This window comes from Galeopterus variegatus, unplaced genomic scaffold (genome assembly GCF_000696425.1).
Source record: "Galeopterus variegatus unplaced genomic scaffold, G_variegatus-3.0.2 Scaffold643, whole genome shotgun sequence".
NCBI classification, from domain to species: Eukaryota; Metazoa; Chordata; class Mammalia; order Dermoptera; family Cynocephalidae; genus Galeopterus; species Galeopterus variegatus.
In genome coordinates, this window is record NW_007726754.1 from 389744 (window position 1) to 395743 (window position 6000).

Below are 6000 nucleotides of genomic sequence, written 5' to 3' on the forward strand. Positions count from 1 at the left end.
GGAAGGCAAGAAAAAGGACATGACAAGGAACTGAGGGGCCAGATCTGGGAGGCCAGAGGCCCCTGAGGAATAAACATGAAGGGATAGGGGTTACTGAGGGGAAATGAGCTACAGAAATGCAAGAGAGCCAGCTTAAGGTGAAGTGACATCCCCAGATGCTCCCTTTGGGCTCATGTCCTTGCAAAAGGGCATCTTCCCTGGATTTGTAACCTTGACTATTTGTGTCCACTTTGGACAGGATTAACCTTCCAGAAGTACAGATGGTCTCCTACTCAGTGATGGTTCAATTTAGGATTTTTCTACTTTACAATGATGCAAAATTGATAACTCATTCATTAGATACCAAGCTTCGAGTACCAAGTATTTACACAACCATTCTGTTTTTTACTTTCAGTACAGGATTCAATAAATTACATGAGATATTCAACACTTTATTATAAAATAAGCTCTGTGTCAGGTGATTTTGCCCAACTGTAGGCTCAAATAACTGTTGTGAGCCTGTTTAAGTTAGGGTAGGCTAAGCTGTGATGTTCAGTAAGTTAAGTATATTCAATGCATTTTTAACTTACAATATTTTCATCTTACAATAGGTTTATCAGGACTTAATCCCATCGTAAGTCGAGGAACATCTGTACTTTGACTTGACCGGTGTTGTTGGCTTGACCCAGCTGCACTTTAGGACACCGTACTTGGACTTCTTAGAGCAATTTAAGAGGAGCTTCTCATCAGCATTTAAGATAGTGCTCAGGGTTGACGATGTAAGTGATACCCTCACAGTCCTCTCAGCTTTCTCTGTCCAGGGCTCTAAAGTCACTCCTCCCTCCTTCCAGTATTTCCTGAAAGACTTTTATTTTTGCCAGCCCTGCCACCTGCCTGGAGAAAAGTGTGCTGACTCAAGTCCACCAGGGCAGAGCTCCTGAGAGGAGGCTGAGAGTCCCTGTGACAGTAATGCCTCCAGGAGTCAGCAGTGCCTGAGTCCAGAGGTAATGGCTACAGTACAGGCCTGTGACAAACCAGGGGGTTGTTTTTTGAAGGAGTGCTGGTGCATGAGGTGGGCTCTGAGAGGTGGAAAATGAGATGGAGGCTGAGGGCCCGAGAAGCTAGTCTCCGAGGTGTGCCTGGGAAGCTGCTCCCCATACATTTCCAAGTCACAGGTGTGGTCATTCAGCGGGCCTGAATGGAGACAAGCCCTGTACCAGGGAATGCCAACAGGAGGGACGATGGAGCCCAAGCAAGCCTTTTAGATTTTTGCTGAAATACCAGTTATTTTGGCTGAGATGAAATATTTGGTTTAAAGATTATTGGAATATTGAAAGCATGAGTTGTGCTTCTGAGCTTCTAGTTCTGGAGGAGTCTAGAAGAGCAGTTGTCTACCCCAGCCCACCTGAGGAATACGAGAGAGTGCCCTCAGCAAGAGCTCAGTGTGCAGATTACTCCTTTACCCTCCTAACACCGCCATGAGGCAAGTACTCCACTCACATTACAGAGAAGGCACCCATGGCTCAGAGAAAGTAAAGCCACAAAGGAGGAGTTGGGATTGGGAGCCATGACTGTCTTATTCTGAAGCCCACTTTTGGCCTCTACACCCTTCTGGAGGTGGACGCCACCCATCTGTGGAGTCCAGGCCATGATGTGAGGGGCTGGACCTGAATGACCTACTCCCCTGGGTCCTTCTTATCGCACATGTAGACCCTGGTCCGAGACTTCCTCACTGTAGGAGAGGATGAGTAGACCTGAGACTTTGGAAGTGTTTTAATCTCGGGTCTTTAAAAGGAAGACCTGAGAACAACAGAAGAAAATGTTAGTGTTTCCTGGAAACCAGGTGTCCTTTTTGCACCTTTCTCCCTGCTCCATAATTTCCCACAGAGCCTTTTTCTCTCCACATTGCTCCAGAGGTGTATTTATAGAGCATGCACATTGCAGGTGCTGCCCTTGGCAGGACCCAAAAGAAAGAACAGGCAGTGTCCCTGACCTCAAGCTGTCACAGATAGGGGAGGTAGAAATATTCAGCTATTCAAAACACAGGACATAATTAAAATAATAATTGAGATTCCATCCAAGTGCTATGGAAACTGGGAGACCTGGATTCATTAGTGCTTGGAATGGGAGTGGGGCTGGAAAGTCGTCCAGCAGAGCTGGCATTTCAGCTGGCATGGGAACAATTAGTGTGGAGCATGGGTTGGAGAGACTGGGAGGTGGGTAAACCAGACTGTGTTTTGGGAACCCCCGGGAGCAGGTGAGTTTGGTGTGATGGGAAAGAGCTTGGAGTGTGGGAGCCACAGGGGCTGTAGCTGGAGGTGAGACGGGGAAGTCAGGTAGGGTCCAGTCGCTGCCAGTGAAGAGAGACTTTGTGGCTGCTAAGGGTTTCTTGAAGGATCAGGAGTCCTTCAGGGTCAGGAGTGCTATAAGATGTGCCTCCTAATTGAGCACCCCCATGCTGCCTGCATATTTGTGAGAAAAGAAGTGATTCTACAGATTCACTGTGAAGTACAAAGAGGGCTGAGGCAAGGTTTTCAGATGTCCACATGAAGGTGGATGGTGTGGACTAGAGAGTGGATATGTTTGCTCAGTGACCCCTAACTGAACAGGGTGTGCTTTGAAGTGATATGTGTGGGAGCATTTGAAAAGTACAACTCACTCTGTCTCTGCTGTGGTCTGGGCTATTGCCATTTGCAGTAGGGAGGCTCAGCAGAGAGATTACTGCACCTGTAATGGCCTTGTAAAGCTACCTGCCAATCCCTGTCCTGTCTTCTGCACCTGGCAACAGGCAAGGATGGTGTTGGTGGGATGTTTTCCAAGGCAATTTGTGGGATTCTGGTCACCTTGATAAAAATTCAGTAGTGGAAAGAGCATAGAACTTTTGGTCAGAGACCTGCTCAAAGGCCCTGGCTTTGCCACCCACCAGCCACTTGACCATGGACAGTTTTTTTTCCCTTGGCTCTCTGTCCTCATATGGAAAATGTGGGCAGTGAACCAGATGGTCTCAAAGAGCCCTTCTGTGCCCTGGACCAAGTTCTACTGCCTAGTTTGCTGAGGGTTGATTCCATCACTGATGTAGGAACTTGGTTGTTGTTAGGACAAGGAGATGGGGAAGGGTTAAAAGGATTTCTCAGAGGCTTATTCTTTGCACACTTCTTTTCACCTTCTGATAAGCATAGCTTTTGGTTTCATAACCTGGTAGTAGGTTCTGTGGGGCTGACTGTTACTCTAATTCTAAACAGAATAGGCACTGTACTTAATCACAAGAAAACAGCAAAGGGAGCCCCAGAGGTTAGCACAGTCATTTGCTGGGCTTAAATTGCCAGCATTCTTTTTGCTCTCTGAAAATGAAGTTTTAAGGGACATGGACTTAGGGCCAAATACAGGCAAGAGGTATTCTGTTAGTCCACAGAAGGAAAAGAGTGTTGTAATCAAGACGACTGGGAGTGGTGGTGAAGTTTTGGGTTTTGGAGAGCCACACCACAACCATCCTGCACATTCCCAGCTCCCCTGCAACCCAACAAGATTAACAAAAGTCAGACTCTTGAAACCAAACTTCATCTACAATGTATTCAAGTCCTTTGGGTTGCTAAAAGGGGGAAGAATTGGTGTTGGTATTGCATCTGAAGTCTTGTCCCCAAAACACTGGCATCATCACATTTCCCAAAGAAGCTTTGCCCTGAGACAATTCCATTGTGAGGAAAAGACAAGGATGCATTGTTCAGCAGACAATGCCAGAAGTATTATGCAAAATGGGCTCTTAACCCCTCGGTTCCAAATAAGTAGGAGGCTCCCTTGCTTCCATAAAGCTCCTGTTTGAGCTAACTGATTTGACTGGGATGCAGAACCCTTTGTTCAGATGGATCCCAGCATGTAAGCACCTCTTTGTGGAAGACTAGATACTACTCTGATAGAGCTGTCAAGCTCTTGTTAATTGGTACAGTTGATCCTCATTATTGGCAGATTCCATATTTGCAGAGTTGTCTACTTGCTAAATATATTTGTAACACCAAAAATCAATACTGGTGGCATTTTTGTGGTAATTCACAGATATTTATAGAGTGGCAAAAAACTTGGGTTGCCTGATGAGTCTGTTCCCAGTCAAGGTCGAACAGAACAATGCTGCCTTCTTGTTTCAGCTCTCATAGTGTAAACAAATGTCTTTCACGCTATATTTAGTGCCATGTTTTTTGCATTTGTGTGCTTTTTGTTGGTGATTTCACTGTTTAAGATGGCCCCCAGTGTTGCTGAAGTGCTGTCTCGTTCCTGAGCTCAAGAAAAGTGTGATGTGTCTTAGGGAGAAAATAAGTGTTAGATAAGCGTTGTTCACGCATGAGTTACAGTGCTGTTGGCCTTGAGTTCAGTGTTAATAAATCAATAATATATAGTAAATAAGATGTCTTGAAAAAGAAGCACATACAAAACAAGATCATGTATTGATGCTTCCAAGATCCATTACATGATAACCTACTGATCAAAGTCATTGGCACAATAAGGATTTGTTTTTCTTTTCCTTGATACATTTATCAACTAAGAAAGAATAAATTTGGGGTGGCCCAGGGGTGAGGTTTGGTTTAAAAGTCAGTCTTGAGGGAAAAAGGTTTATGATTTGAGATAGACTGAGGCATGGAGTAGAAGTATTGGGATTATGAAAACTGGTCCTGGAAGGTTAACTTTGGGGGGTGGGGGTGGGGGTGTTCTGGGTAAAGGGTAACATTAGGAACATCTGTAAAATTAGTGACATGTATCACTAGTGGCATATATTGGTCAGGAATAAATATAGGAATAATGTGATAGATCCAGCAATCAGTCAAATTTCCTCCCTTAGCTACACTCTGAGATAGTTTGACCAATATATTGTCATGCCATGCCAAAGATTGGGAGAAAAGGGTGAGAACAGAAAAGTAAATGAAGGTCATTTTACAGTTTTATCCAGGTGATGAGTCCTACAGTCTGGCGAAGACCTACGAGTACAGATACTCCCCAAATTAACACCAAAAGTCTGAAAAATACAAGGGCACACATTCATGCGGCATAAAATATCTAGAATACATAAAATTCCTAAAACAAGAAGGATAGCAATTATAAAGTAAGTGTAAGGATTTGTTAAAACTGATGTCTTAGACTTATACAGGCCCGGTCTGGAATCTTGGGATAAAGCAGTCTACCCAGATTTTGTCTGCTTCTTGTCCTGGTTGGAAGAGGGAAGTTGTTTGTGAGTCAACTTCATCTGAAGATCTCCTGTGATAGAAGAAGTCCATTCATGTGTGTGTGCCTTTTTAAAATGAGAAATATGAATATATGAGCCAGTGCCTTTAAGTTTAGCTGCACAAGGATTGGTTAACAATACCTGATATGGTCTCTTCCAGCGTGGCTACAGAGAATATTTGATATCATTTCCAATAAAGTCTCCAGGTTGTAAGTCATGTTTTCAAATTTCATCTCCCAGAAACATGCTGTGAAAGGACTCTCTGACTAGCTTAGTATTTTTTTCAAGAAATTTTGTCAGGCTTTGGCAATAATGTAAAATGTCCCCTTTTATTCTACTGCTTCTAAATGCATGGGTCTTCCAGTGATTATTTCAGAAGAAGATAATTGATGTTTCCCAAATGGGGTGGGAAGCAACAAGCAATACCAATGGAAGAACTTTAGGCCAAGGAAGACCAGTTGAGTTTTTATTGTGCCCCTGGTGTATTCTACCAATCCAGAAGACTGGGGGTGGTATGCACAATGGAAATATTGATTAGATAGGCCAAATATCACAAATGGATTTTATAATTTGTCCAGTGAAGTGAGTTATGTGATCACTGTGAAGCTCACATGGAATTCCCCAAGTGGAAATAATTTCTCCAAAAGTATTTTCCTTACTGTAAAGGCTGTGGGCCTTCTGCATGGAAAGATTTCCATTCAATGTGAAAACATGCAAATCAAAACAAGATCATTTTTGTAACCTGAGTTGGTGGCAGTTGGATAAAGTTCATTTGCCATAACTCAAAAGGCCCTGGGGGTAGGAAAATGTCC